General features: G+C 41.4%; 13 non-coding genes across 13 annotated transcripts; 8 read left to right on the forward strand and 5 right to left on the reverse strand.

The window, feature by feature from the left end:
* Positions 1-205: 205 nt before the first annotated feature.
* Positions 206-300, reverse strand: TRNAI-UAU (transfer RNA isoleucine (anticodon UAU)). Its single transcript has 2 exons — positions 263-300; positions 206-241 (listed from the first exon to the last, which is right to left on the reverse strand). It is a non-coding gene; the product is annotated as a tRNA-Ile (tRNA).
* A 412-nt stretch (positions 301-712) lies between these two features.
* On the forward strand, positions 713-794 carry TRNAS-GCU (transfer RNA serine (anticodon GCU)). The gene has a single exon. It is a non-coding gene; the product is annotated as a tRNA-Ser (tRNA).
* A 589-nt stretch (positions 795-1383) lies between these two features.
* On the forward strand, positions 1384-1455 carry TRNAT-UGU (transfer RNA threonine (anticodon UGU)). Its single transcript has one exon. It is a non-coding gene; the product is annotated as a tRNA-Thr (tRNA).
* Positions 1456-2627: 1172 nt separating this feature from the next.
* TRNAI-UAU (transfer RNA isoleucine (anticodon UAU)) lies at positions 2628-2722 on the reverse strand. Its single transcript has 2 exons — positions 2685-2722; positions 2628-2663 (listed from the first exon to the last, which is right to left on the reverse strand). It is a non-coding gene; the product is annotated as a tRNA-Ile (tRNA).
* A 1082-nt stretch (positions 2723-3804) lies between these two features.
* Positions 3805-3876, forward strand: TRNAT-UGU (transfer RNA threonine (anticodon UGU)). Its single transcript has one exon. It is a non-coding gene; the product is annotated as a tRNA-Thr (tRNA).
* A 1172-nt stretch (positions 3877-5048) lies between these two features.
* On the reverse strand, positions 5049-5143 carry TRNAI-UAU (transfer RNA isoleucine (anticodon UAU)). The gene is made up of 2 exons: positions 5106-5143; positions 5049-5084 (listed from the first exon to the last, which is right to left on the reverse strand). It is a non-coding gene; the product is annotated as a tRNA-Ile (tRNA).
* Positions 5144-5555: 412 nt separating this feature from the next.
* On the forward strand, positions 5556-5637 carry TRNAS-GCU (transfer RNA serine (anticodon GCU)). Its single transcript has one exon. It is a non-coding gene; the product is annotated as a tRNA-Ser (tRNA).
* A 589-nt stretch (positions 5638-6226) lies between these two features.
* TRNAT-UGU (transfer RNA threonine (anticodon UGU)) lies at positions 6227-6298 on the forward strand. The gene has a single exon. It is a non-coding gene; the product is annotated as a tRNA-Thr (tRNA).
* Positions 6299-7470: 1172 nt separating this feature from the next.
* Positions 7471-7565, reverse strand: TRNAI-UAU (transfer RNA isoleucine (anticodon UAU)). Its single transcript has 2 exons — positions 7528-7565; positions 7471-7506 (listed from the first exon to the last, which is right to left on the reverse strand). It is a non-coding gene; the product is annotated as a tRNA-Ile (tRNA).
* Positions 7566-8648: 1083 nt separating this feature from the next.
* TRNAT-UGU (transfer RNA threonine (anticodon UGU)) lies at positions 8649-8720 on the forward strand. Its single transcript has one exon. It is a non-coding gene; the product is annotated as a tRNA-Thr (tRNA).
* A 1160-nt stretch (positions 8721-9880) lies between these two features.
* Positions 9881-9975, reverse strand: TRNAI-UAU (transfer RNA isoleucine (anticodon UAU)). The gene is made up of 2 exons: positions 9938-9975; positions 9881-9916 (listed from the first exon to the last, which is right to left on the reverse strand). It is a non-coding gene; the product is annotated as a tRNA-Ile (tRNA).
* A 412-nt stretch (positions 9976-10387) lies between these two features.
* Positions 10388-10469, forward strand: TRNAS-GCU (transfer RNA serine (anticodon GCU)). Its single transcript has one exon. It is a non-coding gene; the product is annotated as a tRNA-Ser (tRNA).
* A 589-nt stretch (positions 10470-11058) lies between these two features.
* Positions 11059-11130, forward strand: TRNAT-UGU (transfer RNA threonine (anticodon UGU)). The gene has a single exon. It is a non-coding gene; the product is annotated as a tRNA-Thr (tRNA).
* Positions 11131-11791: the final 661 nt, after the last annotated feature.

Consider the following 11791-nt stretch of genomic DNA (forward strand, 5'->3'; position numbering starts at 1 on the left):
GCACTGATGTGGTGTTTGCATGAAATGCAAGATGGCACATCATGGAATGTTTAAACTGAGCATCGCGGAGGATATGTGATATTTGGCACCCAGAGGAGTAGGACACGTAGATCCTATAAGAAGTAAAGACTCTCTAGCAAGGGCCGTCCATACTCTGAGTTTAAACTTTACTTTTTGTGAAATGGTTTCTGAAAAACAACACGGCTGCTCCAGGTGAGGCTCGAACTCACAACCTCGGCATGGCTCAGTGCAAGTACTGCTGTATAAGTACCGCGCGCTAACCGATTGCGCCACTGGAGCTCTCTCTTTTCACATCTCCCCAGGTGAGCCATCTACAGCTGACCAAGTAGATGACAGACACTGCTCCATCATTCACTGTGCAAGATCGACTCACATGCTAGCATGTTATCATGACTATTAAAAATACAGTCCAAACAGAATAGATTCTATAATTGTCCTATAACATATGCTCTGTCTATTCAAAACCCCATAGAATTATATCTTGACAGTTCTGACAAAGTCTAGGGGAATCTTATGAATATTTGTAATTAGCACATAGTAAGAATTTCCCAAAAATGAAATGTAGGTCCCTGATTGGGGGAAGACGTGGAATGTGAGATCTTGTCTCAGCTGTTTTTTTCTTTTTTAGGTACAGTATATTGACACTTCAGTACCTTTTGTGAAGCAAGGTTTCAGATGGGGCTGTAGGGCAGACGAGGTGGCCGAGTGGTTAAGGCGATGGACTGCTAATCCATTGTGCTCTGCACGCGTGGGTTCGAATCCCACCTTCGTCGGAAAGCCATCAGAGTCTCTTTTGATGGCCAGCATTTCTTGTAGTATAATTACACTCTCTTTCAAGACAGAGCCAGGATCCGCTAGATGGGATCATCTGACTGTTCCATTTTAACAAATATGTCAAATAAAGTGAAGTATTTTGTGCGTAATAGAAATTAGATCTTTCATGGAGTTTCCAGAGGATTGCCTTTCACTCACTCCTGGCTTATTAACCAGTTTGGATAAATAGATTGATAAGAAAGCAGCTCTTACTCCTAAAGTTTAGGCCGTCTCAAATGAATGACTGTTAACATATGTCTGCCCCACAGAGACAGATCACTTCTAATAAGTGGGTTCTCTATATGTCACTGATTGCAGACATACTAACTAGAGCTATCGGTATGGTCTTGAATGCGAAAACTCTTATTTTCTCATATGAAAATGTAGTTTTTCATACTTCCAAAAAAAGTGCCTTAAGCATGGTCTTCAATGTGTGCGCGCACGTGGACATTCATATGCAACTACGTTTCCATACAGAGTCTCAAAATCATAGATATATTCATACCTGAGTAAGAATACATGTTGCAATTTACATCCTGCGTGCAGACTGGCCTTGTAGCTCAGTGGCAGAGCACTGGTCTTGTAAACCAGGGGTCATGAGTTCAAGCCTCATCAGGGCCTTTTTACATGAGTCTTTCTGTATGTTGTTTTCAAGTCATTCTTCCCTGGAGTCACACCTTGCTTTAGGATTGCTTATTGCCAAGCTTCCCTTTCCTGCTTTCATATTATCAAGAAAATATCATGAAGATCATTGAATTATAAATTATTGCCTCACCCCTTCCGATCGCCTGACGAACGCCTGACAAACGCCATTCTCACCCTGCCGGGCAAGCCCTGCCGGGCAAAGCCAAATAAGCCATGCATATTTACAGTTCCTTTGAAAGGCAGAGCGAGGACTAGGACCTCTGTTCCGACTGAATCTGCATCCACAGAAAGGATGTTATAAGGCCCTACAAATTTCACCAAGGAGATGTGAAAGTCTTCCCCCATAAAATACTTTTTTTCCCAGATACCCCGGCTCTTAGGCAAATGAGGTTACTCCTCAAAACCCCACCCCCACTCACCATAAATATCCTTCTCTCCTGCTGTCCATTCAAATGATACAAGGTATCTTGTACATAGAGAGAAAGGGAGAATAGGCAGACTTGCTTCAAAGATTTGGTGACCTTGGATGGGTGGGTTGAATTAAGAAGTGAACCTGGTTTCTGGCAAAGGAGTATCGAGATGAAGATGAGGAAAAGTGAACATGGACCACATTCATAGGTTAGAGAAATACATTTAATAGGTTGAATGGTTTTGAAAAGTGAACTTCGAGCAGTAATTGTTGTTTTTTAAACTGCAAAGAAATTAAAAATGAATGTGGGATTGGAGGCACACTCTGAGCAGAAAAGCACCATAAGCTGCTATGGTGCAACTCAAGATGGTGAATAGAACCTTTAATATGATGATGCTCTTCTTTTGCTAGTTTTTTCGAGTCACCTTTTATTGTAAGTAGCTGATACAGCATTTTTTGCAGCTCTTCAGTTTATGGTTATCATGTGAGAACACTGTTTTCATCATATTTATTATTCTACAAATGTATTTTTAAATGCACTGATGTGGTGTTTGCATGAAATGCAAGATGGCACATCATGGAATGTTTAAACTGAGCATCGCGGAGGATATGTGATATTTGGCACCCAGAGGAGTAGGACACGTAGATCCTATAAGAAGTAAAGACTCTCTCAAGGGCCGTCCATACTCTGAGTTTAAACTTTACTTTTTGTGAAATGGTTTATGAAAATCAACACGGCTGCTACAGGTGAGGCTCGAACTCACAACCTCGGCATGGCTCAGTGCAAGTACTGCTGTATAAGTACCGCGCGCTAACCGATTGCGCCACTGGAGCTCTCTCTTTTCACATCTCCCCAGGTGAGCCATCTACAGCTGACCAAGTAGATGACAGACACTGCTCCATCATTCACTGTGCAAGATCGACTCACATGCTAGCATGTTATCATGACTATTAAAAATACAGTCCAAACGGAATAGATTCTATAATTGTCCTATAACATATGCTCTGTCTATTCAAAACCCCATAGAATTATATCTTGACAGTTCTGACAAAGTCTAGGGGAATCTTATGAATATTTGTAATTAGCACATAGTAAGAATTTCCCAAAAATGAAATGTAGGTCCCTGATGGGGGAAGACGTGGAATGTGAGATCTTGCCTCAGCTGTTTTTTTCTTTTTTAGGTACAGTATATTGACACTTCAGTACCTTTTGTGAAGCAAGGTTTCAGATGGGGCTGTAGGGCAGACGAGGTGGCCGAGTGGTTAAGGCGATGGACTGCTAAACCATTGTGCTCTGCACGCGTGGGTTCGAATCCCACCTTCGTCGGAAAGCCATCAGAGTCTCTTTTGATGGCCAGCATTTCTTGTAGTATAATTACACTCTCTTTCAAGACAGAGCCAGGATCCGCTAGATGGGATCATCTGACTGTTCCATTTTAACAAATATGTCAAATAAAGTGTAGTATTTTGTGCGTAATAGAAATTAGATCTTTCATGGAGTTTCCAGAGGATTGCCTTTCACTCACTCCTGGCTTATTAACCAGTTTGGATAAATAGATTGATAAGAAAGCAGCTCTTACTCCTAAAGTTTAGGCCGTCTCAAATGAATGACTGTTAACATATGTCTGCCCCACAGAGACAGATCACTTCTAATAAGTGGGTTCTCTATATGTCACTGATTGCAGACATACTAACTAGAGCTATCGGTATGGTCTTGAATGCGAAAACTCTTATTTTCTCATATGAAAATGTAGTTTTTCATACTTCCAAAAAAAGTGCCTTAAGCATGGTCTTCAATGTGTGCGCGCACGTGGACATTCATATGCAACTACGTTTCCATACAGAGTCTCAAAATCATAGATATATTCATACCTCAGTAAGAATACATGTTGAAATTTACATCCTGCGTGCAGACTGGCCTTGTAGCTCAGTGGCAGAGCACTGGTCTTGTAAACCAGGGGTCATGAGTTCAAGCCTCATCAGGGCCTTTTTACATGAGTCTTTCTGTATGTTGTTTTCAAGTCATTCTTCCCTGGAGTCACACCTTGCTTTAGGATTGCTTATTGCCAAGCTTTCCTTTCCTGCTTTCATATTATCAAGAAAATATCATGAAGATCATTGAATTATAAATTATTGCCTCACCCCTTCCGATCGCCTGACGAACGCCTGACAAACGCCATTCTCACACTGGCGGGCAAGCCCTGCCGGGCAAAGCCAAATAAGCCATGCATATTTACAGTTCCTTTGAAAGGCAGAGCGAGGACTAGGACCTCTGTTCCGACTGAATCTGCATCCACAGAAAGGATGTTATAAGGCCCTACAAATTTCACCGAGGAGATGTGAAAGTCGTTCCCCATAAAATACTTTTTTTCCCAGATACCCCGGCTCTTAGGCAAATGAGGTTACTCCTCAAAACCCCACCCCCACTCACCATAAATATCCTTCTCTCCTGCTGTCCATTCAAATGATACAAGGTATCTTGTACATAGAGAGAAAGGGAGAATAGGCAGACTTGCTTCAAAGATTTGGTGACCTTGGATGGGTGGGTTGAATTAAGAAGTGAACCTGGTTTCTGGCAAAGGAGTATCGAGATGAAGATGAGGAAAAGTGAACATGGACCACATTCATAGGTTAGAGAAATACATTTAATAGGTTGAATGGTTTTGAAAAGTGAACTTCGAGCAGTAATTGTTGGTTTTTAAACTGCAAAGAAATTAAAAATGAATGTGGGATTGGAGGCACACTCTGAGCAGAAAAGCACCATAAGCTGCTATGGTGCAACTCAAGATGGTGAATAGAACCTTTAATATGATGATGCTCTTCTTTTGCTAGTTTTTTCGAGTCACCTTTTATTGTAAGTAGCTGATCCAGCATTTTTTGCAGCTCTTCAGTTTATGGTTATCATGTGAGAACACTGTTTTCATCATATTTATTATTCTACAAATGTATTTTTAAATGCACTGATGTGGTGTTTGCATGAAATGCAAGATGGCACATCATGGAATGTTTAAACTGAGCATCGCGGAGGATATGTGATATTTGGCACCCAGAGGAGTAGGACACGTAGATCCTATAAGAAGTAAAGACTCTCTCAAGGGCCGTCCATACTCTGAGTTTAAACTTTACTTTTTGTGAAATGGTTTATGAAAATCAACACGGCTGCTACAGGTGAGGCTCGAACTCACAACCTCGGCATGGCTCAGTGCAAGTACTGCTGTATAAGTACCGCGCGCTAACCGATTGCGCCACTGGAGCTCTCTCTTTTCACATCTCCCCAGGTGAGCCATCTACAGCTGACCAAGTAGATGACAGACACTGCTCCATCATTCACTGTGCAAGATCGACTCACATGCTAGCATGTTATCATGACTATTAAAAATACAGTCCAAACGGAATAGATTCTATAATTGTCCTATAACATATGCTCTGTCTATTCAAAACCCCATAGAATTATATCTTGACAGTTCTGACAAAGTCTAGGGGAATCTTATGAATATTTGTAATTAGCACATAGTAAGAATTTCCCAAAAATGAAATGTAGGTCCCTGATTGGGGGAAGACGTGGAATGTGAGATCTTGCCTCAGCTGTTTTTTTCTTTTTTAGGTACAGTATATTGACACTTCAGTACCTTTTGTGAAGCAAGGTTTCAGATGGGGCTGTAGGGCAGACGAGGTGGCCGAGTGGTTAAGGCGATGGACTGCTAATCCATTGTGCTCTGCACGCGTGGGTTCGAATCCCACCTTCGTCGGAAAGCCATCAGAGTCTCTTTTGATGGCCAGCATTTCTTGTAGTATAATTACACTCTCTTTCAAGACAGAGCCAGGATCCGCTAGATGGGATCATCTGACTGTTCCATTTTAACAAATATGTCAAATAAAGTGAAGTATTTTGTGCGTAATAGAAATTAGATCTTTCATGGAGTTTCCAGAGGATTGCCTTTCACTCACTCCTGGCTTATTACCCAGTTTGGATAAATAGATTGATAAGAAAGCAGCTCTTACTCCTAAAGTTTAGGCCGTCTCAAATGAATGACTGTTAACATATGTCTGCCCCACAGAGACAGATCACTTCTAATAAGTGGGTTCTCTATATGTCACTGATTGCAGACATACTAACTAGAGCTATCGGTATGGTCTTGAATGCGAAAACTCTTATTTTCTCATATGAAAATGTAGTTTTTCATACTTCCAAAAAAAGTGCCTTAAGCATGGTCTTCAATGTGTGCGCGCACGTGGACATTCATATGCAACTACGTTTCCATACAGAGTCTCAAAATCATAGATATATTCATACCTCAGTAAGAATACATGTTGCAATTTACATCCTGCGTGCAGACTGGCCTTGTAGCTCAGTGGCAGAGCACTGGTCTTGTAAACCAGGGGTCATGAGTTCAAGCCTCATCAGGGCCTTTTTACATGAGTCTTTCTGTATGTTGTTTTCAAGTCATTCTTCCCTGGAGTCACACCTTGCTTTAGGATTGCTTATTGCCAAGCTTCCCTTTCCTGCTTTCATATTATCAAGAAAATATTATGAAGATCATTGAATTATAAATTATTGCCTCACCCCTTCCGATCGCCTGACGAACGCCTGACGAACGCCATTCTCACCCTGCTGGGCAAGCCCTGCCGGGCAAAGCCAAATAAGCCATGCATATTTACAGTTCCTTTGAAAGGCAGAGCGAGGACTAGGACCTCTGTTCCGACTGAATCTGCATCCACAGAAAGGATGTTATAAGGCGCTACAAATTTCACCAAGGAGATGTGAAAGTCTTCCCCCATAAAATACTTTTTTTCCCAGATACCCCGGCTCTTAGGCAAATGAGGTTACTCCTCAAAACCCCACCCCCACTCACCATAAATATCCTTCTCTCCTGCTGTCCATTCAAATGATACAAGGTATCTTGTACATAGAGAGAAAGGGAGAATAGGCAGACTTGCTTCAAAGATTTGGTGACCTTGGATGGGTGGGTTGAATGAAGAAGTGAACCTGGTTTCTGGCAAAGGAGTATCGAGATGAAGATGAGGAAAAGTGAACATGGACCACATTCATAGGTTAGAGAAATACATTTAATAGGTTGAATGGTTTTGAAAAGTGAACTTCGAGCAGTAATTGTTGTTTTTTAAACTGCAAAGAAATTAAAAATGAATGTGGGATTGGAGGCACACTCTGAGCAGAAAAGCACCATAAGCTGCTATGGTGCAACTCAAGATGGTGAATAGAACCTTTAATATGATGATGCTCTTCTTTTGCTAGTTTTTTCGAGTCACCTTTTATTGTAAGTAGCTGATACAGCATTTTTTGCAGCTCTTCAGTTTATGGTTATCATGTGAGAACACTGTTTTCATCATATTTATTATTCTACAAATGTATTTTTAAATGCACTGATGTGGTGTTTGCATGAAATGCAAGATGGCACATCATGGAATGTTTAAACTGAGCATCGCGGAGGATATGTGATATTTGGCACCCAGAGGAGTAGGACACGTAGATCCTATAAGAAGTAAAGACTCTCTCAAGGGCCGTCCATACTCTGAGTTTAAACTTTACTTTTTGTGAAATGGTTTATGAAAATCAACACGGCTGCTACAGGTGAGGCTCGAACTCACAACCTCGGCATGGCTCAGTGCAAGTACTGCTGTATAAGTACCGCGCGCTTACCGATTGCGCCACTGGAGCTCTCTCTTTTCACATCTCCCCAGGTGAGCCATCTACAGCTGACCAAGTAGATGACAGACACTGCTCCATCATTCACTGTGCAAGATCGACTCACATGCTAGCATGTTATCATGACTATTAAAAATACAGTCCAAACGGAATAGATTCTATAATTGTCCTATAACATATGCTCTGTCTATTCAAAACCCCATAGAATTATATCTTGACAGTTCTGACAAAGTCTAGGGGAATCTTATGAATATTTGTAATTAGCACATAGTAAGAATTTCCCAAAAATGAAATGTAGGTCCCTGATTGGGGGAAGACGTGGAATGTGAGATCTTGCCTCAGCTGTTTTTTTCTTTTTTAGGTACAGTATATTGACACTTCAGTACCTTTTGTGAAGCAAGGTTTCAGATGGGGCTGTAGGGCAGAAGAGGTGGCCGAGTGGTTAAGGCGATGGACTGCTAATCCATTGTGCTCTGCACGCGTGGGTTCGAATCCCACCTTCGTCGGAAAGCCATCAGAGTCTCTTTTGATGGCCAGCATTTCTTGTAGTATAATTACACTCTCTTTCAAGACAGAGCCAGGATCCGCTAGATGGGATCATCTGACTGTTCCATTTTAACAAATATGTCAAATAAAGTGAAGTATTTTGTGCGTAATAGAAATTAGATCTTTCATGGAGTTTCCAGAGGATTGCCTTTCACTCACTCCTGGCTTATTACCCAGTTTGGATAAATAGATTGATAAGAAAGCAGCTCTTACTCCTAAAGTTTAGGCCGTCTCAAATGAATGACTGTTAACATATGTCTGCCCCACAGAGACAGATCACTTCTAATAAGTGGGTTCTCTATATGTCACTGATTGCAGACATACTAACTAGAGCTATCGGTATGGTCTTGAATGCGAAAACTCTTATTTTCTCATATGAAAATGTAGTTTTTCATACTTCCAAAAAAAGTGCCTTAAGCATGGTCTTCAATGTGTGCGCGCACGTGGACATTCATATGCAACTACGTTTCCATACAGAGTCTCAAAATCATAGATATATTCATACCTCAGTAAGAATACATGTTGCAATTTACATCCTGCGTGCAGACTGGCCTTGTAGCTCAGTGGCAGAGCACTGGTCTTGTAAACCAGGGGTCATGAGTTCAAGCCTCATCAGGGCCTTATTACATGAGTCTTTCTGTATGTTGTTTTCAAGTCATTCTTCCCTGGAGTCACACCTTGCTTTAGGATTGCTTATTGCCAAGCTTCCCTTTCCTGCTTTCATATTATCAAGAAAATATCATGAAGATCATTGAATTATAAATTATTGCCTTACCCCTTCCGATCGCCTGACGAACGCCTGACAAACGCCATTCTCACCCTGCCGGGCAAAGCCAAATAAGCCATGCATATTTACAGTTCCTTTGAAAGGCAGAGCGAGGACTAGGACCTCTGTTCCGACTGAATCTGCATCCACAGAAAGGATGTTATAAGGCCCTACAAATTTCACCAAGGAGATGTGAAAGTCTTCCCCCATAAAATACTTTTTTTCCCAGATACCCCGGCTCTTAGGCAAATGAGGTTACTCCTCAAAACCCCACCCCCACTCACCATAAATATCCTTCTCTCCTGCTGTCCATTCAAATGATACAAGGTATCTTGTACATAGAGAGAAAGGGAGAATAGGCAGACTTGCTTCAAAGATTTGGTGACCTTGGATGGGTGGGTTGAATGAAGAAGTGAACCTGGTTTCTGGGAAAGGAGTATCGAGATGAAGATGAGGAAAAGTGAACATGGACCACATTCATAGGTTAGAGAAATACATTTAATAGGTTGAATGGTTTTGAAAAGTGAACTTCGAGCAGTAATTGTTGGTTTTTAAACTGCAAAGAAATTAAAAATGAATGTGGGATTGGAGGCACACTCTGAGCAGAAAAGCACCATAAGCTGCTATGGTGCAACTCAAGATGGTGAATAGAACCTTTAATATGATGATGCTCTTCTTTTGCTAGTTTTTTCGAGTCACCTTTTATTGTAAGTAGCTGATACAGCATTTTTTGCAGCTCTTCAGTTTATGGTTATCATGTGAGAACACTGTTTTCATCATATTTATTATTCTACAAATGTATTTTTAAATGCACTGATGTGGTGTTTGCATGAAATGCAAGATGGCACATCATGGAATGTTTAAACTGAGCATCGCGGAGGATATCTGATATTTGGCACCCAGAGGAGTAGGACACGTAGATCCTATAAGAAGTAAAGACTCTCTAGCAAGGGCCGTCCATACTCTGAGTTTAAACTTTACTTTTTGTGAAATGGTTTATGAAAATCAACACGGCTGCTACAGGTGAGGCTCGAACTCACAACCTCGGCATGGCTCAGTGCAAGTACTGCTTTATAAGTACCGCGCGCTAACCGATTGCGCCACTGGAGCTCTCTCTTTTCACATCTCCCCAGGTGAGCCATCTACAGCTGACCAAGTAGATGACAGACACTGCTCCATCATTCACTGTGCAAGATCGACTCACATGCTAGCATGTTATCATGACTATTAAAAATACAGTCCAAACGGAATAGATTCTATAATTGTCCTATAACATATGCTCTGTCTATTCAAAACCCCATAGAATTATATCTTGACAGTTCTGACAAAGTCTAGGGGAATCTTATGAATATTTGTAATTAGCACATAGTAAGAATTTCCCAAAAATGAAATGTAGGTCCCTGATTGGGGGAAGACGTGGAATGTGAGATCTTGCCTCAGCTGTTTTTTTCTTTTTTAGGTACAGTATATTGACACTTCAGTACCTTTTGTGAAGCAAGGTTTCAGATGGGGCTGTAGGGCAGACGAGGTGGCCGAGTGGTTAAGGCGATGGACTGCTAATCCATTGTGCTCTGCACGCGTGGGTTCGAATCCCACCTTCGTCGGAAAGCCATCAGAGTCTCTTTTGATGGCCAGCATTTCTTGTAGTATAATTACACTCTCTTTCAAGACAGAGCCAGGATCCGCTAGATGGGATCATCTGACTGTTCCATTTTAACAAATATGTCAAATAAAGTGAAGTATTTTGTGCGTAATAGAAATTAGATCTTTCATGGAGTTTCCAGAGGATTGCCTTTCACTCACTCCTGGCTTATTAACCAGTTTGGATAAATAGATTGATAAGAAAGCAGCTCTTACTCCTAAAGTTTAGGCCGTCTCAAATGAATGACTGTTAACATATGTCTGCCCCACAGAGACAGATCACTTCTAATAAGTGGGTTCTCTATATGTCACTGATTGCAGACATACTAACTAGAGCTATCGGTATGGTCTTGAATGCGAAAACTCTTATTTTCTCATATGAAAATGTAGTTTTTCATACTTCCAAAAAAAGTGCCTTAAGCATGGTCTTCAATGTGTGCGCGCACGTGGACATTCATATGCAACTACGTTTCCATACAGAGTCTCAAAATCATAGATATATTCATACCTGAGTAAGAATACATGTTGCAATTTACATCCTGCGTGCAGACTGGCCTTGTAGCTCAGTGGCAGAGCACTGGTCTTGTAAACCAGGGGTCATGAGTTCAAGCCTCATCAGGGCCTTTTTACATGAGTCTTTCTGTATGTTGTTTTCAAGTCATTCTTCCCTGGAGTCACACCTTGCTTTAGGATTGCTTATTGCCAAGCTTCCCTTTCCTGCTTTCATATTATCAAGAAAATATCATGAAGATCATTGAATTATAAATTATTGCCTCACCCCTTCCGATCGCCTGACGAACGCCTGACAAACGCCATTCTCACCCTGCCGGGCAAGCCCTGCCGGGCAAAGCCAAATAAGCCATGCATATTTACAGTTCCTTTGAAAGGCAGAGCGAGGACTAGGACCTCTGTTCCGACTGAATCTGCATCCACAGAAAGGATGTTATAAGGCGCTACAAATTTCACCAAGGAGATGTGAAAGTCTTCCCCCATAAAATACTTTTTTTCCCAGATACCCCGGCTCTTAGGCAAATGAGGTTACTCCTCAAAACCCCACCCCCACTCACCATAAATATCCTTCTCTCCTGCTGTCCATTCAAATGATACAAGGTATCTTGTACATAGAGAGAAAGGGAGAATAGGCAGACTTGCTTCAAAGATTTGGTGACTTTGGATGGGTGGGTTGAATGAAGAAGTGAACCTGGTTTCTGGGAAAGGAGTATCGAGATGAAGATGAGGAAAAGTGAACATGGACCACATTCATAGGTTAGAGAAATACATTTAA

The sequence above is a fragment of the Triturus cristatus genome, chromosome 12 (genome assembly GCF_964204655.1).
Source record: "Triturus cristatus chromosome 12, aTriCri1.1, whole genome shotgun sequence".
Classification (NCBI taxonomy): domain Eukaryota; kingdom Metazoa; phylum Chordata; class Amphibia; order Caudata; family Salamandridae; genus Triturus; species Triturus cristatus.